The 23,246-nt window shown below is 48.1% G+C and overlaps 1 protein-coding gene and 1 long non-coding RNA gene across 2 annotated transcripts in view; one reads left to right on the forward strand and one right to left on the reverse strand.

Annotated features, from left to right (window-relative positions):
- Positions 1-23,246, reverse strand: part of KCND3 (potassium voltage-gated channel subfamily D member 3) — a 222,141-nt gene that overhangs the window by 120,897 nt on the left and 77,998 nt on the right. The gene's annotated exons all lie outside the window — the stretch shown is intronic.
- On the forward strand, positions 19,962-21,203 carry LOC115899131. The gene is made up of 4 exons (XR_004058799.1): positions 19,962-20,021; positions 20,147-20,190; positions 20,396-20,587; positions 21,060-21,203. It is a non-coding gene; the product is annotated as an uncharacterized LOC115899131 (long non-coding RNA).

Consider the following 23,246-nt stretch of genomic DNA (forward strand, 5'->3'; position numbering starts at 1 on the left):
AAATTAGAGTGTGGTGTTATGGAGAAGAGAATAACCAACTGGCTAAACCATCTCTTACCTAAGCCTCATCAGGTAAGATGAGAGGTGAGAAGTGACCATGGCATCTAGCAACATGGAGGTCACGGTGATCTGGACAAGAAGTGTTTTGGGAGAGTGGTGCAGGGGAAACCCTGAGTGGGGTGGGTCTGAGAGGGCGTGGCACTGACAGGCTGTGTGGCAGAGTGACTGAGACCACAGGTCTGGGCACCAGCCTGTCAGGGGTCAGATACCAGCTCTCCACTTACTAGGCATGTGACTGTAGGCAGGTTGTTTAACCTTTCTTTGGCCCATTTCCTAATCCGAGGCCACCTACTTCATAGGGTTGTTAGAAGGATAAAATCACTTGGTGTTTGTAAAGGGTCAGGCGCATGGGCAACATAATAAATGCTTATCAAGTTAAAAAGAAAAAAGAAAGAGAATGGGCAAGAGATGAATCAGACCATTCTTTTGAGGTGGTTTTGCTGCAAAGAGAAGGAAAAAAAAATGGTGAGAGTCTGTTTGCAGGGAAGTAGGGTAAAAAGGAAGGTATTTTAAGAAGGAATAAATAACAGAATGTCTGAGTACCAGCCTGAATGGTCCATCAGAGAGGAGACTTCAAGGATGCAGAAGGCTTGCTGGAGCGGTGTCGTGCAAGAGGCACAGTACCTACTGCACAAATGCACAGACTCTACGTGGCCTCCCTCAGCTCCCTCAGGGCATCCCCACCAACACCCTCTCAGGGAGACCAGCCCTGATTAACTTGTTAAACACGGCTCTCGGCTGTCCCCATCTCCTTCTCTGCTCTACCATTCTCCATCACATGGGTTACCACTGAACTTTTTTTTTTTTTTTTTTTTTTTTTTTATTATACTTTAAGTTCTAGGGTACATGTGCATAACGTGCAGGTTTGTTACATATGTATACTTATGCCATGTTGGTGTGCTGCACCCATCAACTCGTCAGCACCCATCAATTCATCATTTATATCATGTATAACTCCCCAGTGCAATCCCTCCCTCCTCCCCCCTCCCCATGATAGGCCCCAGTGTGTGATGTTCCCCTTCCCGAGTCCAAGTGATCTCATTGTTCAGTTCCCACCTATGAGTGAGAACATGCGGTGTTTGGTTTTCTCTTCTTGTGATAGTTTGCTAAGAATGATGGTTTCCAGCTGCATCCATGTCCCTACAAAGGACGCAAACTCATCCTTTTTTATGGCTGCATAGTATTCCATTGTGTATATGTGCCACATTTTCTTAATCCAGTCTGTCACAGATGGACATTTGGGTTGATTCCAAGTCTTTGCTATTGTGAATAGTGCCGCAGTAAACATACGTGTGCATGTGTCTTTGTAGTAGAATAATTTATAATCCTTTGGGTATATACCCAGTAGTGGGATGGCTGGGTCATATGGTACATCTAGTTCTAGATCCTTGAGGAATTGCCATACTGTTTTCCATAATGGTTGAACTAGTTTACAATCCCACCAACAGTGTAAAAGTGTTCCTATTTCTCCACATCCTCTCCAACAACTGTTGTTTCCTGACTTCTTAATGATTGCCATTCTAACTGGTGTGAGATGGTATCTCATTGTGGTTTTGATTTGCATTTCTCTGATGGCGAGTGATGATGAGCATTTTTTCATGTGTCTGTTGGCTGTATGAATGTCTTCTTTTGAGAAATGTCTGTTCATATCCTTTGCCCACTTTTTGACTGGGGTTGTTTGTTTTTTTCTTGTATATTTGTTTGAGTTCTTTGTAGATTCTGGATATTAGCCCTTTGTCAGATGAGTAGGTTGCAAAAATTTTCTCCCATTCTGTAGGTTGCCTGTTCACTCTGATGGTAGTTTCTTTTGCTGTGCACTTAATCACATCTTGTGTTGTCTGTCCCACAACTAGTATGTAGATTCACTAAATGCAAGAATTTTTGTCTGCCTGTTGACAGCTGTATCTCCAGAGCTCAATAAATATTTGCTGAGTAAACAAATAAATTGGTATCTGTACTTAGGGAGTTTCTTGCCATTCAGGGAAGAAAAGTCCCCTTCTTCATTTATTCTACACAGTTTCTGACCATCTACTATGTTCCAGGAACTGTATTAGATCCTGGAGACTTGAAGATGAATCAGATACCATCCTTGCCCTTATTTAGCCTCTCTCTCTCTCTCTCTCTCTCTCTGTGTGTGTGTGTGTGTGTGTGTGTGTGTGTGTGTGTGTGTGCAAGACTGATCAGTCTTAGAAGTGAGGGCTGTTCAGAGTCTTGCAGACTTGGGCATAAGGGACAGGGAAAAGCTTCCTAGAGAAGGGGCAGCTGAAACCCGAAGAGCAAAACCAGAGCTGACGAGGGATGAGGCAGGTGTTTCAGCTGGCAGAGCAACACAGGTGGAGACCTGGCAGGGAAAGGGAGCATCCAAAGCTTGCCTCAGTGCTTGTGCATGAAGCCTGTCTGGCCCCTCAGACCCGCAGACTCTCTCTCTCTGCTCCAACCCTAACATCTCATGTTGTATCATTTATTAGGCATCGCCCTGGACATTGCAGTGAGCCAGCTCTCCAATGTGTGAGTCTTGAGACATCAGGCAAGTGGTTTTTCTTCTCAGGGAAGGGGCTTTAGTGCCCATAGCAACAATTCATGCGTAATAAGAGCTCAAGAGTCATTTGCTTACAAAATAATTCTTGAGTGCCTACAACTTGAATGCCAGGCTCTTTTCTGGGCACAAGGGAGGTAGCTGTGAACAAGACAGAGCAAGCTATCCTTCTGGGAACTATAGTACATTCTATAAGGGAAGGTTATATAATAAATAAATAAATAAGCACATATGTGAAAGATAATATCGTACCATGCAGAGAATAACAATGGGTAATGTGATCTGATCGAGTGGGGCTCCCCTGGACTGGTAATCAGAAAAGGTCTCTGACATTTAATTGATTGATTAATTAATTCATGTCTCTGACATTTAAGCTGAGACTGAATGATAACTATCTACTGAACCAATTAATGAACAAAAGAGAAGTAGGAAGGAAGACTTTCTGAAAACCATATTCCCGGGAGGTATGGAATTCAAACAGGGAGCCCAAGGGCTGAGAGGACACAGCAAAGTATCCTCTAAGATCTAAGAAGACTTCCTGGAGAAGGTGAGTTTTGCTCACCTTGGACTTGCAAAAGTGATTACATAGCTTGGCTTTTTGCTTAAGAGATGACCAGAAGAGAAGGCTCTGTGTCAACAGATGCTTATTGAGCAGATGCTCTGGGCTGAGCTGGCTGAGGGCAGGAAGATGGTGAAAGAAGACCATTCCTACCCTCTGAAGGCTCACAGTCCAGAAGCAGGAGATGGGCAGGCAAACACATAATTACAATAAACAGTGATGTAGTTGATGAAGGCTATGGCAGCCCAGCAAGTACAGAGTACTAAGTGGGAAGTTGTGAACTCTGCCCGGACAGACGGCTGAGAGAGGGAATGTGGGGTCTGGGACACTAGACAGAGAAGGTGACATTTGAGTTGGGGCCTGAAGGATGACTAGGAGTTTGCTGGGAGCCAGGGTGGGGGCAGGGAGAAGGCTCTCAGGAGGTGTTCAGGGAATGCGGAATATGGAGGAAGTCTTGGAAGAATGATGGTCTCGGTAGGAGACTCGGGACTATTGCGTGCTGGGCGCAGGCTGTGGAGGTGCAGCTGGAGAAGGTAGGGGTTATTTTTGAAAATTCCTTAACTCTTTAAGGAATTCACATGTAAATAAGATCATTTCTACAGTACAGGCAAGGCTAGAAAACTCAGCACGACTTTCCTGCCCCTATGCTGTGCTTAACCCTCTGTTAGGTGCTCCCTGGGGCCAGCCCTTCTCTTAGGAAGCCTAGCAACTCCTCGACCTATCGCAGGTGAACAACCCAGGGCCCAAGTGACAGGAGTCACGGTGAGAAGGGGTCAGGCTTGAGATGGGCTTGAAGTAAAGCCATTGGTCTCTGACCCAGGCAACTGGGTTAACGGTATTGTCACTGACATGGGGATACGGTCAGATTTGGAGAGATAAGAACCAAGAGCTTCATCTGGACACAGTGGGTTTGAGTTCACCGCAGCTTGAGGGAGAGGGGAGGACAGAAGAGAAGAAGGTCCATGCCCCCATCACTCAGATACTGCACTTGGCCTTCTCCTGGGGCTCTCTGGTCCCCTCTGCTCCCCATAATCCATCCTCCACACATCAGCCAGAGTGAGCTTTTAAAGCATGAACAAGATCAAATCAGCTAACTGCTTCACAGTCTCCAGTGGCTTTCCACTGCACCTAAAATACAGCCTAAATCTCCCCCAGCCTATGAATGAGGACTGCGTGGTGTGGTCAAGGGCTCTTCTCAACTCCACGTGCCTCTGCCTTACCCCACTTGTTCACTCTGCTCCAGCCTCATGGCCTCCCTCCTTCTCTCATACAGGCCAAGCTCATTCCCATTATGAGGCTTTGGCTGTGTTCTGTGCTCTTTTTCCACCTAGAATGCTCTTCTCCTGGGACTTTGTGGAGCTAACTTCTTGGCATCAAGCCCTCAGTCACTTTCTCGGGGAGGCCTTTCCTGGTGACCCTGGTTTAAAATTGTCTTTCTCTCTCACCCTACCCTGTTCCATCTCCTTTACGGCACTTTGCTTGATGTTATCTTAGTCATCTGTACATTTATGTGTTTTTTATGCCCCCCCCCCCCCATTATCACCAGCATGTAAGAGCAGGAACTTGGTCTTATTTTTGGCTCTACCCCAGATCCTAGCACAGTACTTGGCACTTAGTAAACAGTTTGACTCTCTTCCCAGGAATGAAGGATGGCAGGCGTGATGACTAGCAGGCTGCGCTGCACCACGGCAATGTGGGAAGCTCCTAGCTGGGGCTGGCAGAGGCTGCAAATGGCAGGGTCGTCAGGCCAGGAGTCATCCAGTCTCACTTGTGTAGAGAAGAGGAGATGCTCTGGCTATGGGGACTATGCCTGCAGGGAAGGCCTCTGCCCTGTGCCAGGCTGACCTTTCTACAGATTTCTTTCTCCTAAACACATACCCAAAGAGATTCCTCCTCAGCCGAAGTCAGAGCAGCAGCAGAAGGAGGAAGAAGAGGAAGAGGAGGAAGAGGAAAGAGGAGGAGAAGGGAGAAGAGGAGAAGAAAGTGGAGGGAGGAGGAGAAGAAAGAGGGGAAAAGAGGGAAGGGAGAGGACTCAGGGGGAGGGAAGGGGAGGAGGAAATGAGGGAGGAGAGGGAGACGTGAAGAGAGGGAGGAAGCATGAGGGAGGAAAAAGAAGGGAGGACAGGGTGAGAGGGAAAGGAAGGGAAGGAAGAGGAAGGGGAGAAGGGAGAAGTGGGGAGGGAGAAGGAGAAGGAGGGAGACGAAGAGGAAGGAGAGAGGGATGATTCTATCTCAGCCAGCTGTGGGACCAGGCTGTAGACCAGACTGCCTGGGGGCTTCTGTGCCTTTACCAAATCTGAGGGTCAGGGAGAGGCCCTTGGGCAAGAACGCCATGCATTTTACATTGCCTTGGCCTCACAGAGCAAAGTGCACACCAAATGGGGAGGTGGAGGAAGGGGTAATAAAAATCAAATTAAAGAAATTTTTTAAAGTTGGAAGAACAAATTATTTGGAGACGAAGCAAAAATATCTGTGACATAGCGAGCACTGTTTTAATGACAGCCCGTGTGGGAGGACAGTTTAGTCATAGTTTTCATTTTCTTGTCCCCGGGGAGCTGCATCCCAGTGATCAGGCCCTGATAGCAAACTGGCATGTTCCCTAGACCAGTCACCTTCCAGGCGCATTCAGCGGCAGGATGAGTCAGGGGGCTGCGGAGTAACCCCTTCTCCATATGCTCAGGATGCGCTAGTGCGTCCGCGGTAGGGGTTGGAGGGGGCCAGGGGGCTGGATGGGGAACAGGCCTCGGGCCCAGTGGGTGGGCAGGAAGCTTCAGCGGAAACGCTGCCAGTTCTTCCCGGGGCCAGCTGGCTGGTGCGTCCTAGCCTCCTGCGATCTCCTGGGGGTAAGAGTATGACGAGTCCTGTAACTGGGGCCACAACAAGTGTGGAAAAGGATTTCTTCGAAGAAAGCTTGGTTCACTGCCAGGAGGAAGAAGTTCAGGAAGCAGTTCTACCATCCCCTCAGGCGTGAGCACTTCCAGGACTAAGATAAAAATAATGAGGATAATTTTAAATGACTGCCAGGATGCGAGAGCTGACTGCGGGCAACACGCTCCACACACGTTCATTCACTTCTCTTCATAACAGGCCCAGGAGGCAGGTGTGACCAGCCCCACGGTGCTGAGGGAAGCAGAGGCTCAGAAGCGGAGGGACGTCTGTGAGAACTCGGTGACTACGCATCAGGGCAGAACCGGAACCCGGGCCTATCGGCTGCGAGTCCGTCCATGGACCGCGTGGTGTGGTGGTTGGGCACCTGCTTCTCTTCTGAGTTGGAGGTGGTGAGAACACAGGAGCGGACTGACCCCCTATTCCTGGCTCTTCACCCAGAAGATCTCAGCTCACTGACGCTACTATTTTATTTTAAATACCATTTGCTTAATACCACACGACATGCTCTCCGGAAATCAGGAGGGAGCAGGCGTGGTTCTTCCTGTTTTACAAGTGGGGACCCTGAGGCCCAGAGAGAGGAGGCAAGTGGACATGGTGCTGACAGAAACTGCTCCGTGCCATGTGGACCCAACAGAACTGGGCTAGAGGCTACCTGTTAGCTGTCTAGTAGAGAGCTCATTATTTAAAATGTCTACCTGTATCTTCCTCACCTGTAAAATGGGAATGTTGAGATCCACCTCAGCAGACAATGATAGGTTCAAATGAGCAAAAGGAGGTGTGTTTAAAATGCTGTACAAACTCTACAGTGTCAGGCCAAGCTGGAAGGCGGCATCCCCTTTACAGGCATCATCATCAAGTCCTGGTTAACAGCATGGGCTCTCAGACTGCCTGGGTCCAAACACTGGCTCCTTCACTTATGAGCTGTGAAACTTTGGAAAAGTTACTTAACCTCTCTGTGCCTCAGTTCCACCATCATAAGTACCTTCCCTATGGGTTGTTACAGGGGTTACACACATACCACACGTGTAAGTGATAGAGTTCTGGCACATAGGATGGGCTTAGTCACTATTATTATGACCACCATCACTGCCCCACTCCTACAAACTGCAAACTCCTTAAGGCAGGCTGGGGTCTGTCTTGTCCGCTGTTGTATTCCCAGGGCTTAGCACATGGGCAGGCAAGGAGCAGGTGCTCAGTCCACCTGGTGCAAGTAGGGGAATGGACACCAGCCGCCGCCCTCCTACAGCGCTGGCCCTGCCCATGAACTCCAGGACTTTCCTCACCCACATTTAGTGTTTGTAGGATTTCCTGGGGTTGCTGTGACAGTCCGACAGTCCCAGGGCTGCCTGCCTCTCTGCACCCTGGTGGTCCTCACAGTCTAGAGAAGAGAAGGGGGTCTTCCCCACCCTCTATGGTTTGCCCTCTTTCCAATCAGCTCACCCCAGAAAAACATGGACTCAGCCCTTGGCAGGGTGCCTGGACCTCAGTCCTAGATGTCCTTTCAGACATTGCATCTGGTTTTGTGGCTTCCTCCTCGCTGCCTCCGGAGGTGCTTGTGCCTGTGTGGGGCAGTCAGGCACACAGGCCTCGTCTGTGCATGCTGGATAGTTCGGTGTGTGGTGCCCTGTGAACGTGCGTGGGGTATCTGGGGGCACAGGGGCAGAGTGTGTCTAGCTGGGTACGTGTGTTTCTGCCTATGTGGGGCCAGGTAGGGCAGGACATGCAGGTCTGAGGGCAGTGGACTGAGATAGTTAAAGGCAGATGGGCTCACGTGTTAAGTCTGGGGTGCAGAAAGAAGCTACATCATCCACGTGTAGGTGAGGGGAGCTTGGGTGCAGGTGCAGGAGCAGGCTTACAGGTTTATGTGTACGTATGTCACATGGGGAGAGGCAGGAGTGAGTCCCCAGAATCAGCTCTTGAGACAGAAATTCACCTCGTATTTTATTTAGAACCTGAAGGATGGACAAACACAGGCCAGGCATAAAGGAGAAAATACTTTTTATTTTCAAATATGCCTTAGGCCACCAAATACTTTGGGACACCAGCGGTTTCTTCCCTCCAAGTACCACCTTCTTTCCATAAACACAGTCTCTCTCCCTCTCCAGCCTCATCGGTCCTTGGGCAATCCTACAAGAGCAGCCCACGAAACTGAACTGCTTAGGTTTGCATCTAATGCTTTATGCTTAATGCTTTACCTATGACCCTACGCATGGTCCTTATCCTCTGGCTTGGATTCCTCATCTGTAAAACAGGGACCACAACAGTATTCTTCAGGGGGTTGAGGATTAAATAAATCAATCCACCTGGAATGCTTAGAGAGTGAAGGACTCTATTCATTTTAGCTCTTACCTTAGCCTGTCTTTACCATGATTCTACCTCTGGGTGGGAAACAAAAGTGAATTTTAAAATGCCCATCACCTGCTTTGAGAAGGTCTTCTTGAATCTGCCCACCAGGGTTACCTCCTCCATCTGCTCCCCCATGGCTCAGCACCTGTACCCCCACATGCCTGGCACAGGTGCAGTACTCAAAAAGACCTTATCATTCTGATCATCACTTGACATTGACAGCACAAGGTTACAATTGGTGGTGCACGTGGTCATCTCCCTTGGGAGACTACAAGCTTCCTGAGGGCTAGAACTGTTGAGTTGCCCCTTGGTCCCCGGGGTCTGGCACAAGGAAACTTTCAGTAAGCACTGAGTTAAATGAAAACTCAAATAGAGCAGCCCCGTGGGCAGTAAAGTCATGTGTTTACTGTTATTTATTGAGTGTGTGCTTTAACTGTACACAAAGCACAGGCCTTGCCCTCCTGAAGCTGAGTCCAAGGGAAAGGGTGAAAGGGAGACTGAAAGAGGGGAAGCAGCAGATACCACACAGTTGTGGGGTCCAGACGGCTTCCACTGAGGCTACAGAGGGCAGGGGCAAAGTTGGGGGTAGAGGACACAGTCCTATGACCACAGCTGCCTCCGGCCCTCAGCTGCAGGACCACAGACCAGCCTAACATGGCAACCCCATTTCCTCTCCTATTTAGGGACCAAGCATTGCTAGGGCTCAGCACCATCTTACTGTTCTTTTCCCCATCATCAATGATAGTGGCTGTCCCACCAGTGCCAGGAACAGGGTGGCATAATCCTATCCCATCCTCCTACTAGCTGTGGCAGGAGTACTCTCTAAATCTCTCAGATCTAGAGATCTGGGTTCCATCCTTACTCCACAGTGCTTCTCGCTGAAGATCTGCTCACAGTACAGCCTCACAGTGACTCCAAGGGTCACTATCAAACCTCTGTTCTGTCTCCTCCCTGCTTTCTGGCTCAATGCCTAGCTTATCACCGTTCCAGCAGGTGACTCCACAGAGCCCTGATAGTAACACTGATCCCCCAGGGGCTTCTCATGAGGATTCAATGAAACAGTTAAGGTAAAGCACCCAGGTCTAGTCCATGGGAAGCCCTCTGCCCACGCCAGTCCCTCTCCCTTCCATCTTTTCTTCTCTTCCTTCTGTTCAGTGAGCATCAATTTGAAAACGGCTTTATGTTCTGCTTCTTGGCCTGCGGCAGGGACTGGGGTGGGGGAGGTGAGGTGGCCCTGGCCTTCTGCCTCTTTCTCTAAGTGATGGAAGTGATATGTCTGCAGAAAGGCCTCCTAAGATCAAAACCTAATGGCAATTTCTGTGACTTCGCAATCCCTCCACCAACTACAGGGGGTCTGCCACAGTGAGGAGACTGGATTCCATTAGCTGTACACTAGACCACCCCTTAGAAGTCAGACCTGGGAAGTTGTTTTTAATTTCCTTATAGAGTGTGTGTGAGCACTCAGGTACATATATGAGTGTGGGTGTGTGTGTGAGCGTAGGGCAGCTGCAAAGGAAGACAGGGAACAAAGCTGGACACTCCTAGGTGAGCTGTCTGGCCACCTGGGTATATGTGTGTGTGTGGCACTTAGGTGTGGGTGAGCCCCAGCAACTAAGAAGGAAGGGTGTGATACTCACAAGGAGATTCCTGCACATGCTCCTTATGAGTCCCTGGGGGAACCACACATCCAAGCAGTGCCTCCCAGGACTCTCTGCAACACGGCCCAGAGCAGGGAATGATCATGGGCGCTGATCGGGGGCATTACAAGGCAATGAGGAGGCAGGGGTAGTAGATTCAACTTGGTGCAACACAGGAGTGCAGTATTAGATACTGTGTCTTGCCTGGGACCTGTGAGCGTGGTGCTGGGGGCCTATCTTAGCCATTACATGTATAAAGACATATGGATATGCAGGGCTGCTGGGCACCTCACCCTTGCCTTCTCCACACCTCTCCGAAGAGACCCCCACCCAGAGGCAGAGACCCTTCTCTCCCTCTGACACCTTCCCACTTCAAGACTCTTTACTTCCCCCTGGAAAGCCCCAGTGATGCTGTATCTGAGACTACAGTGCAGAAGAATTTCCCTGGACCTGTCTTCCAAACCTCTAGGAGAGGGCATTTCAAGTACTAGTGACAAGTGTGCTTACCTGCCAAATATCCATTTGCATAAGTCACTGTTAGATTCTAAAGGAACCGAACAGCAGCCTCCACCCTGCAAGCTAGCCACAAACTTGAGTTTGTAGAGGGGCACCGCTTCCCTGACACTATGAAAACAAGTAGATGAATGCAGTTTTGCCAGTTAGGAGCTTTGTGACTATAGGAAAATTACTGAGATTCCTCGAGTCTATTTCCTCATCTGTAAAAGGAGGAAAATAAAACTGTTTGTCTTGTATACTTCCATATGCCCAGTGCCTGGTAAACGATGGATGCTAAGAAAAAATACTGGTTGAGGCTAGGCGCAGTGGCTCACGCCTGTAATCCCAGCATTTTGGGAGGCTAAGGTGGTGGATCACCTGAGGTCAGGAATTCGAGACCAGCCTGGCCAACATGGTGGAACCCTGTCTCTACTAAAAATACAAAAATTAGCTGGGTGTGGTGGCAGGTGCCTGCAAACCCAGCTACTCAGGAGGCTGAGGCAGGAGAATCGCTTGAACCCAGGAGGTGGAGGTTGCAGTGAGCCAAGATCGCGCCATTACACTCCAGCCTGGGCAACAAGAGCGAAACTCCATCTAAAAAAACAAAACAAAACAAAACTGGTTGAATGAATAAATGAATACAGAAGGATTGTTATTGGGATTAAGTGAGTTGAGGGAAGTAAAGAATTTATCACAGCGATGTCACATATTATGAATTCAGTATAAGGTAGTTATTATTGTTAGCTATTATCCAGGAGCAAAATCTTATCATTCAGTCAGATTGGTTCCCAGAGCTAATATAAAAGTAGGTAATTAAGGCTAAATAGTGACAAGCCCCAAAGAATCTAGCAGCTGCCCCTGGAGTCCAAAGGGTGGTGAGTTATATTGCATTCCATTTATTTTAACAAGTTTATATTGAGCCCATCTTATGTGCCCAGAATTGGTGAGACCCCATGCAAGATACAAAGGAATTAAGTCAGGCTACCTTCCTAAAGGAGTTACTTTCTACTTGGAGAGGCAAGATCAACACTCATTAGCATAAATGCCTTCCAGCTGGAGCCAGAGACTCAGCCTGCATTCTAAGGGCTGGAGTAAAACTTTCATTTGTTTCTTCAACGAATATTCCTAGGGCACTGGCTGTGCAGCAGCAGGTCCCTAGCTAGGCACTGGGGACCCTGAGACTTACGATGAATTCAGTGAGCTGCTCCCAGACTAAAGAATGAGACCTCATGAAAATGGGTCAGAACAATAAATGCTGAAGCAGAGCACCGAGCCCAGAGCGCCACCTCTGTAGGTGGTGGGGAGGCTCATTCCCAGTACTTTTGATGAAGGGGTGTAGGAAGAATGCTTTCTTTTTTCTGAGAGATGTGGGTCCCAAAGCCCAACCTGACCTCTCCTACCTGGAGGCTGGAGAAGCAGGTTGTCCACAGGCACCTCATGTTGACCCCACCCGGCCAGTCCCTGAAAGTGGCATCTCCCACCATGGTCCCCACCCCAAGGTTCCCAGGAATCTTGGAGCATCAGCCCTGATCAGAAGGGAACTTAGAAATCATCTGAATGAAAGTGGAGCCTCATTTTGCGGCTGGGACTGAGGCCAGGAGAAGTTGAGGACCCCAGACTACTCCATCAGGCAGCAACAAAGCTGAGCAAGATCCCACGTGTTCAGTGGTCTGCTTACTAAAGCACAACAATGCTTGAGGATTCGGAATCTCCCAGAGCCCCTCCGGCCTCACTTCATTCACAGGTGAATGCTGTATCCCTGCTCCCAGCATCTGGCCAGTGGGTCCGAGACAGGAACAGGGCTCAAATGACCAGTGAGGGGGCAGCCAATCCCAAAGTGGGTCCAGGCCTCTGGGGAACTGATACGTGGGACACTTTGTACTGCAAGTCAGAGAATCCAGTGTGCAGGGATTAAAGGAGTGACGGAGCAGGTGAGGAGCACGTGACTTAACACCACACCCATATCCAGTGGCAACTGAATGAGCCCGGAGCAACAGACAGCAATTTGGTGGAAGGAAAGGCACCCTGAGACAAAGGTGAGTGCGGATGAGGAACACAGGGAGTGTGGCTAAGCGAGGCCCCCAACACCATGCTCACAGGTCCCGGGTAGGACACAGTGCCTAACACCACACTCCTGTGTGGAGCCAACTTGATTCTACTAGCACCGCTTCCTCACTTCTTTGTAATGGGAGGGGTTTGTGAATGTACCTGTCTCATGTGCCCACTGCTGGTTAGTGTTAAAAACTAGTGGTCCACAGGTCTGTGGCCAGGAGATCCTTCGGATTCCAATCTGAACTTTGCCAGCTACTTTCCAGTGCTGCATCCCTGGGCAAATTTAACCTTTCTGATCCTGTGTTTTCTCATCTGCAAAATAGGGACAGCAATATCTACCTTGAGGTTGTTGTGAGGCATGTCAAGTACCTAATACTGTGCCTGGAACATACTAGGTCATCAGTAAATAATATGATTAGTACCTTCATATATTCCCCTGCTCATTCTGAACACTTGTGAAAGTAGCAGAGTGCTTTGCTCATAGTAGGTGCTCAATATATATTTTTAAAGATCCATATTTACATATATACAGACATGTGGATATAGAGTCAACACACATGTGTAAGTGTTACATACATATATACAGGCTGTAGGAGCTCAAAAACAGATTCTGAAGGCCAGAAGGGATTCTTTCATCCAATATGCTTTGGGGCAGAACTGGGCTGTCCAGAGAGAGAGGCAGAACTCTTTCTCTCTGACTCCAGTGTCTGGGACATATACGCAGCCTGGCTCACTGTTCCCTGAGAGTCTGGTGACCATCAGACCAAAAGAAGCAGAAGGGAAGTACCAGTTCCAGTACGTCGCTGCTTTCTCCAGCCTTCCTTGGTGCCTACTTACTATCTCCAGGCTAAAGTTAGAGCAGGAAAGGCTGAGCAGGTGGGAGGCGGAGGAAGGTCATGTGACATTCAACACTGATGTAGTGGGGGAGGGAAGATTTTCTAAATGTCCCTGCTAGCATCCAGCCTAGCCTCCTGGAGACAGCACCCACTCAGTATGTCCTGGGCTGTGGTCAAGCCTCCGAAAGATGCTTCTCTGCTCAGGCTCAGAGTGATGCTGCAGAGTGAAGGTTTCAGGGGAGAAGCCATTGATTTCTGATCTTTGAATCTGCTCATTAAGCAGCAGGGTGATTTGCATCTACTGCCACATTTGAGCAGAATTTGAACAATGAGAATTATCTTGCACTGCAGCCCTCACCTGGCATTGCCAACATCTCTGAAAGAATGCCAGGCTGGCTGCGTGCTCCCCACACTGACTGGCTGGGAGGGGGCCTGAGGCCAGAGCCAGGTGGTCATCTGCTTTCAGTCACAGCCCCCCAGACCCATGGGCCGCTCCTCCCTGCCCCTCAGCCAGTTCAAAGGATGCTGATTTGCATAAGTCTCTCCAGGTCTGTCCTTCGCTCTCTCTTTCATGCCTCTGTTCTGGGAGCTTAGGAGCCCTGGGAGGCCAGAACCTTGATCCTTTTTCCTGGTCTCTCTTATCTTACAATGTCCAGGCTGAGGGAGCTCAGTCCAGGCCACTGGATGGGCCACAGCTTGGGTAGCAGAAGTGAGCAGAAGGACAAGCAATTACCTGGTGAATTCAGGCAAATAAATAATTTGTTGGCCTTCTGGCTCCCCTGGTGTGCTGAATCCCTTTCATGTCTCTTTGGAGGGATTTTTTTTTTTTTGTCCATTAACCTCAATTTCCAGCAACCTGAGAGTTCCCACTGCACCCCTCCCAGATGGTGGAGTCCTGCCAAAGGGCCATTACTCTAGGACCTGGGGCAAAATGTCAGTTGCCCTAGGCTCTGCCTCTGGTCTAAGGGACTAAGCCAACTGCTAAACAACCGAGAGGACCCCCTATTTTCATGCTCCTGTCGCCCTTCCCAGCACCCACTGGGCCAACCTCCCTCCACTGTCCCCAAGGCCTAGGGGTGGGGTTGGGGGTGGGTGGGTGGAGGAACCATTTAGGGGCAGCTTTCCTAGTTGCTATAAATCAGCTTAGCTTTGCTGTTCTCTTCCCTCTTGCTTTACCTTTTGCCTGTTTTCTTTTAACCCTCTCTATGGGCAAAACACAGCCCCACGTGAGTGTGCCTAATTGAGGAATGTTAAGCCTTCCCATGCTGAGCTGGAAGTCAGCCTCTTTCAAAGCTGTCCACTGGGACGTACCCAGTGCAGGAGCTAAATATAGAAAGGGCTCCCTCCTCCCCCAGCCTCCCTCATCCTCTGTGGGCACGGGCACAGGCGAGAATCGATGCTACGCTTGGTGGCGACGGCAGGCTGCGTGACAGCCGCCTCTGCTTAGAGACCCTTATCTGCACCTGCCGCCGATTGGCTCTGATAGAGCCCTGACATACTGGGGACAGGAAGTCACCATGGCGACCTCGCACAGTGGAGCAGGGAGGGGACAGGGGCTTGACTCTGTGGAGGTAGATTCAGGATGCACTTGGGCCACCACCCTCGTGGGCTCCCAACTGGCCAAGCAGGGATCATGTTCCTCTGCCCTGGCCACTCCAAGCCACCTGCAGAGGGGGCAGCCCTGTCAGTGACGGAGAGGGAGACAGGCTGTGTTATTCACGCCGGAAGTCCATGGCATTCTCAGAGAGCTCTTCCCCATGCCTCCCCAGAACACTGAGAATGGATGAATCAGTCCCGGCTCATCAGAGCCTTTCATGCTAAACCAGCCCAAATGACTGATTTAGAAACTGCGTGGTCTTGTTCTTTGAGTGGATTTCTGAGGCACACTCCAGAGCAGGCCCAGGTCTTCATTATCTCCATGAGCACCCTTTGATTAAGCATCTGTGACCACACAGCACTGTGTGCTGTACCCAAAGAGGTAGCAGAGCAGGAGACGCTGATGGGAGACATGCACCCAGAACACCCAGGCAGCAGGGAAATAATAACAACAACAATATCGCTGTACCAGCACTCAGCTGATCACCGCAGCCCTGTGAGGAACTGCTAGAATTCTAACTCAGTATGAGAGTAGAGAGGCTCGGTGCTTTCACAAAGATCCCTGGTAAGGGGCAGAGTGGATGCACTCAAGTTTTCCAGCTCTGGTACCTGGTAAGGACACCTGGTGTTTACGAAACACTGGACCATGCGTCTGCAGCAACAGAACTCCTTGGGGGACAATCTTAAATGCAATTTGTGGGTCTCACTCTGACCTGGAGATTCTGCTTCGAGAGGTGGAGGCTGGTGTTGATCCGTCTTCAGGTGACTATGGCGTGCAGCCCTTCTGGGAGTCGTGTATGAAACCATCAATGCCTCTTTCAGGAGCCTTGGAGAGCACATGGTCCAGTGGGTCTCAGCCCCAGCAGGGCATCAGAATCACCTGGGCAGTTTAATGGAACAGTAAAGCCTGGGCCCTACCCAGGCCCTTTAAAGTAGAATCCTTCATGCTGGGGCCTGGGCATGCCTGATCTTAGAAAGCTCCATGGGATTCTAATGTGCAGCTGGAACACTGCACCATGCGCCTGCAGCATCGGCCCCTGTATTTTGCAGATGAGGACCCTGAAGCTCTGTGAGAGGGAGTGAGTTGGATGAGCTGTCAGCAATCTCGTAACTACCTGGGTGGAGAACTAGGACAACCCAAAGTTTTGACTTTCATTTCAAAGCTCTCTCTACACCTAAGCTCTGTGTCCTGGGGGCTGTGAGCCCCAGAGTAGCCACTGGAGTCCCATTCTCAAGGGTGGTGTACAATGGGAAGAGTATACTAATTTTCCTTTCCTAGACTCATTAGTTTGGAGACAGAGCTATCAGGCTGTGAAGGAAGGTAGAGACAGACACATGGAGCCTGATGCTTTAAAGTGCTTGTGGGGTACAGAGACCCCCAGTCCCTGGGGTCAGCACTTGTGACTATGAACACACCTGGACATCTGCACCACCTCCCCTGCCTGGAAAACAGCACAGAGTGTTACATGGCAACCATCTGGCCCATGTTGTAAGGACCATGTGAAGTTTCCCACTGTCCAGACCACTCCAGAAGAGGAGCTTCCATCCTTTCTGGCCTCCTGCCATTTCGTGTCAGCATCATTTATTTGGCAGTTGTCATTTACTTGTAATATGTGACACCTAGAATCACTATATATTTTTTTTAAAATAAAACAAAATATAACTATTTTCCTGTCTTATCAAGCCAAATAAGCAACTTGATTTTTAAATTTTGCCCTAGGCTGGACCTGGTTCTCTCTCAGGACACTGCTTCTTCTACCTTGCTTTTCCTCTCTACCCTGGGCTCAGAGATATCCCCTTGATCCCAACTTTTGGGGTTGGGGGATCAGGTTGTGCTGATCATTCATTCTTTCCTTATTCCAGATCTGCACAAAAAGCATCCACTCCTTAATCCAGTCAGACCACAGCTATCAAGATGGATCCAAAGAAAACTAGGGAACCAGCTGCCACTGCTTCCCAAGCTTCCCATGCTCTCCGGACTTCCATACTCCAACATCTCTGAAGCCTTTCTTGTCCCCACACACCACACCTTTCTTCCCTCTAAGGTCTTGCTTTCACTGTCCCTACAGATTAAAACACCCACTCCCCTCTTCTGGCTAACATTTCTCGTCCTTCAGGATTGGTCCAGAATTTGCTCAGTGGGATGACATCTCTACCCTCATTCCCTCCCTGCTGTCCCCCAATCCTGGGCTCCTGTTCCCATGTGTTCAGCCAGCTGTCGCAGCACCTGCCACACTTCATGCGGCACAAGTGTGCAGTAGAGATTGATGAACTGATCTCCATGAGAGAACAGACTTGTTGCTGGGGTGTGCTCAGGGAGTCCCAGATGTTGTCTTCAGATGCAGAAGAATTAGAAGGCAATGTTTTCTTTATGTGTGTATAAAACAACAAAGGGGAAGACTCTCAGACCATATCCTATTGGTATTCACATCTTGTGTGTTGCCCTTGTGTGTGGGCTGGACTTGTTGACTTGCTTCTACCTAATATGGCAGAAATGACTGTGACGTTCATCTTGGTGGCCTCTGTCTCTCAGATCAACTGCCCTTGGATCAGCTGTCAGCTGTCAGGACAAGAAGTAGGCCACATGGTGGGGAATGGAGACCAACCCACAACCATGTGAGTCAAGCTTTTAGGTGACTGCAGCTGTGGCTGACATCCTGACTACAATCACGTGAGGGTTCTTGAGCCAGAGGCACCCAACTAAGCCATGTCTGCGTTCCTAACCCACAGAAACTGTAAGATGATGAATGTTTGTTGTTTTAAGTAGCTAAGTTTTGGGGGAATTTTGTTATGCAGCAATAGATAGCTGATTAATATTTGTCCTTTGTATTCCTCCTATGTGCATATACACTGTGAGCATAGCACCTAAGAGGGCTTAGGACACACCAGTGGACTGGAAAGGAAAGCTGTGGATCCCTCTCTTCTGGAGACTCTGTGCTAGGAAGCAGAGCCCTGATGAAGACAAGCAGTTTGCAGGTATTCTGTCTACCCCATAAAAGCCTGCTCAAATCCTAGCTCCTCTACCCACCTTTCAACCATTCTAATACTCACTGGATTCTGCCTCTCTGCAGTGTCTCCAGAACACACTGCCTGTCTTAGTAGTTCACTGTCTTTCTGCTTGAAATTCATTCATTCACTTACTCAATTAATATTTGTATGGACCAAGGACTATTCCCCACTGCAGAGGAGCCTGCAGCTCCCAATGCCGACATAATAGCTTTACTTGCATTGTTCTTTTTCCCGTGGTTTCCCTGAAAACACTCTGAGGTAGGGCACTCCCTGCAGACTGCTGGACTCCCCACAACATCCAGGTCAGTTCAGCAATCACAAATACTTGATGACCAGAGAAAATGAAGACTTGCCCATCAACTTTATATTTGTGTGGGATGAGACAAAAGAATGAGTAGCTGAGGGTTTTAAGAGTCACTCTTCTCCTTTCTCCCTTGGATATAGATCAAGATTTGACTGACATTTATTTAGCACCTATCATATGTCTGGAAAGCAGCTGGGCACTTTTCCATACATTAGCTTATTTAATCCTCACAAATCCTTGCTTGTGAGGCAAATATAATTCCCATTTACTAGTGAGTAAATCAAAGCTCAGAGAGGCGAAATAACTTGCTCCAGTTGCACAGTAAAAATAACAGCAAACCCTTTTGGAATGTTCTGAACAAACTCATTTAGTCCTCCTCCAGCCCAGACTGAGGCAAATAAATGTTAGGTAACTTGCCCAAGTTTACACTTGTAAGCTAGTAGGTGGCAGGGCCAGGAACAAAACCTGGGACTCTGACTTTAGAAGTCTTATTCGTAACAACCCTAAGGGTTGTAGCAAGACTAAAATTCACAGTTAGGTCTTTGGACTGGAGTCCCCAATCTGTCACCCCTGCTCAGAAATGCTCTTTCCCAGTTCCTGCCCAGGCCCCCTCCCTCCACCCAACTTACTTCTCTCCTGTGTTCCAGTGACATTCCAATTTGATGATGAATTTGCTTCTCTTGAGTATTTCCTTGACTTAATTCAATACTTTTTTGGTCTCAAAAAATGAAGAAATCAGAACTCTTCTCCTATCATAGAAATGTCACCCATTCCCTTCCCCAACTCTGTGGAGGTCTTGCTATTGGGGAGATGTGTATGAAAGGGAGAAGGAGTGGGGCAGACAAGAAAGGAATAAATAAAACTAAAGCAGCAAGGAATTTCTCATCTTGGAGGCTAAGTTCTGTTTCAAAATGAGTCCAAAACTCTGGTCTTGTGCCTTTTTTTTTTGGTAAGACTGTGACAGTAGGAGAATAATGTGAGCTGGCAAGTAATAAATAGTTTTTACAGGCATCAGGTGGGAACTTAAAATTCAGAAGGCAGGATCCTCAATTCTGAATTAACTTCCTTTCTTCCTGGGCACAAGAAGGTCTATGTTTCTCTCATCTTCTCCCTGGCCCCACACACGCTCTTTCATGCAGTCAACACTCCTGCCCCACAATAGGTGTGATTGCATCCCATTATGTTGTCATGGCAACATCCACTGCCATCTGGGGGGTGGGGAGGTGGCAGTGGAAACAAATGAGTGGCCAATCAGGCTTTCCAGGAACGTCTCATCATGACACACTGCTCACTGCCAACTGCCGGAGCTGGGCGGAATAAAGATGAGTGCGCGAGGACCCTATTGAGGGGGGCACAGTGAAGGTGCCCCGCCTAATCTCGGCCAAGGGATCGAGAGTCAGAGGGACATTTTGTCCATGTGAATGTCTCTTTGCTGACTGATGGGTTATTGATCAGCATGAGAAGGGAGAACCAAACAGCAAACGGTAACACAGAAAAAGCAAAAGGCCCTTCAAGGTGGTAATTGTCACGTGATACGTATGAAGGATACATGAGAGTTAGTTCTTTTCCGTGCCGAGATGGGCCAAAGATTACAGAACCTAGTGTCACCATGGTCATTGCTTCTTCCTTCCCCCCAGCCCAGAAACAGAAAAGGAAAAGTCCCATTGTCAAGACCTCCAAGGACAAGAACCAGTGAAGCCTGGTAACAAATACACTATGCTTTGAAGATCTGCCAGTTAGCAGCTATGTGGGCTCTCTGCGATTAACATCTCTCAGCCCTGTTTTCACCTTTATGAGATGGGGATTATAATACCACATCCTTTGTAGGGCCATTGTGAGGAGTGAGTGAGCTCATGCATGCTCACCTCATGGTAAGAACTCCATAGATATTAGCCATTACTATTCCAACGGATCACACACACTCAGCGCCACCCAGGATGATGCCACTGCAGTGTCTCCCTATCTCCCTACCTTAGGTTCTACCTTCTGGGGAGCAAATGCAGCAGGAATAAATTTTCAGTGGCCTGGAAGCCACAGCTGTAGCCTTTTGCCGTAAGAACCTCCCAAACTCTCTAGGTGGGAGCAAGCCATTGCCTCCCTCTCAGAGGACCTGGTGGAGAGAAGGTTGACAGCTTGGCATTCCTCTTTAGAATGGCTTTTGACTTTGCACTGCCATCCACAGAAGAGCTCCCTAACCTCACCCGAGGGCACGGAATGGCCTTTCCTTAAAGGTGAAGCACAGCATCATTCTCAAGTGCCTTTGCAAATGTACGTGAACAATCTCTCAAGGCTCAGATCAAGAAGTCTCCAGCTCACACTCCTGTCCCAATATCCAATGCCCAACATTGAGCCCCTGGGGCTTTCTGATCAAGAGCAGGGAGGACAACCAGCCAGAGCAGGCAGCTGAGGTTGACTGGAGTAATTAATCCTAAAGGTTACTGGTGCCTGTTCTGCTGGGGAGCAGGAATCCAATTACCCACAGTGACAGCAGCTTAGTCCCTGGGGAGATACTCATCTGCCGAGCAGCCGACAACCTGTCCACCTGAAATCTTCCTGACAAGCAACCCCCACCTCCACCCTCTTCACTTCCTCCACACACCCTAGTCAGGCACAGACCTCAGCTAACCGGGACATTGCCCAGGCCACACTTCCTGGGTTGTGGTGCAAAGGAGTGAATTCTGGAAGACTGGACCAGGACAGCTTCTGGAGGTCTCGTAACAAGAACCCATTTCCCCTGTAGAACGAAGACCGAACTGGTCATTTACCCAGGCTGAGCCAGACCTATATGATACATCAAAAGCAGAACAGAAAGAAAGGGAATGAGAGAATCCAAATGAGTTTATTTGTCCATTAAATAAATATGCAAAATTATGCAGATGTGGAAATGGGCATATAATTTTTAATCAATTGCTCTGGCATCGTCGTGAACAGACCTATGGTTCTGGATGAGGGGACCGCTGAGAGATAATTCTGGCTCCCTTTCCATCAGCATCCCAAAGAATGTAGGTTAGGAAGCGGGGAGTGGTCTATGCCAGATGACCTTCTTGCTTTTTTTATGTGGCCCTGACTCTGACTAAGATGGGCTCCTACTTCTAGAATTTATTCCCTGGACAAGAGTGAAAAAGTGGCCAAGTCTTTTGCATGGCTACCACCAGGGAAAGGAATTTGACTTTTGTAATGCAAATTTACTTCCTGGCTTGAAAGTACATGATTAAAATGATATGTTTCAATGTGGGAGCCAGACAGCAGATTTGGTATTAGAAGGCAGCAGCTGCTGCTTACACACAGGGGTGTCTGCAAGGTAGACGGAGGAGTAGGTAAAAAAGTATTTGTTGGGGCCTAGAGACCCTAGGACTTGCGAATCAGAATGGACCATTCAGGTGCACTTATATAAACCTAAACACAACCAGGGTGTAGTATAAGAAAAGCTGAGCACCTTCAAATTGGTCATTTATTCATTCAACAACATTTATTGAGTACCAAATCCATGTGCCAGCTGCTGTATATGGTTATATAGCAGTGAACAAGACAGACTTAGTGAAGACTGCTGACCAGGGCTCAAATTTGGACTCCACCACTCAAGAATAATGTCATATTGGGCACATTGCTTAATCTCTCTGTGCCCCCAGTTTCCTCTAAAATAAGGATAATGCAAGTGCGTATTGCCACCTCTGCTTTCAGCCACGATAAAAAGAACTGGATTTACCTTTCTCTCTTAAACAACTAGAAAGTCATACAAAATATATGAAACAAATATTTTCAAACATTGGACAAAAGGCAACACAGGACTATGATCCTTGAGAGAGGTGAATCAAATGAGAGACCCCTACAATTTCTCTACCCTACTGCCTGCATTGGATTTCCAGGCTGCAGCACAGGGAAGGGGAACCCAAACAGAGCCCAGAATTCTTCGAGTTCAAGATGACTGAGGCAGCTAGAATGTGCAGGCACAATGCCAGAAAGAGTTTTGGCTATCTGAAAGGGGATCCACTTAAAGAGCTCTGGCAAAATATGGATTTTCACATACAAGGAACGAAACTCCATAAGGCTGGAGAAAGAACCATCGCAAAGCACTAAGCCAGATGATTTCCAGAGCTGGGAAGAGTTCATATTCCCAGGTGAGAATGAACAGACTTCATGATACAGTTGTGTGCTGCATAACAATGTTTTGGCCAATGCCAGATGGTGTATAAGATGGTGGTCTCATAAGATTATAAAGGAGATGAAAAATTCCTATCACCTAGTGACACAGTGACATCACAGTCATCTTAACATTGTAGTGCAATGCATTACTCATATGTTTGTGGAGAAGCTGGTATAAACAAACCCACTGTGCTGCCAGTCCTATGAAACCATAGCACATATAATTATGTACAGCACACAATACTTGATAATAAGTGATCATGTTATTATTGGTTTATGTATTTACCAGTTACTATTATTTTAGAGTGTCCTCCTTCTATGTAGAAAAAAAAAGAAAGTTAACTGTAAAACAGCCTCAAGGAGGTCCTTCAGAAGGTATTCTTGAAGAAGGCACTGTTATCATGGAGGATGGTGGCTCCATGCATGTTATTGCCCCAGATGACCTTCCAGTGGGACAAGATGTAGAGGTGGAAAACAGTAATATTGATAATCCTAACCTGATGTAGGCCTAGGCTAACGTGTGTTTGTGTCTTTTTAAAAAAGTTTAAAAATAAAAAACCCCAAAACCCCCTTTTTTAAAATAGAAAAACTTAGAGTAAGGATGTAAATAAATATTTTTATAACTGTACAATGACAGTGTATTTGTGTTTTAAGCTGTTACTGGAAGAGTCAAAAAGTTGCAAAAATTAAAAAGTTTCTAAAGCAAAAAAGTTACAGTCAGCCAAGGTTAATTAATTTATTATTGAAGAAAAAACAATTTTGTAGTATAGCCTAGGTGTACAAT

Source organism: Rhinopithecus roxellana, chromosome 8, assembly GCF_007565055.1.
Source record: "Rhinopithecus roxellana isolate Shanxi Qingling chromosome 8, ASM756505v1, whole genome shotgun sequence".
Classification (NCBI taxonomy): domain Eukaryota; kingdom Metazoa; phylum Chordata; class Mammalia; order Primates; family Cercopithecidae; genus Rhinopithecus; species Rhinopithecus roxellana.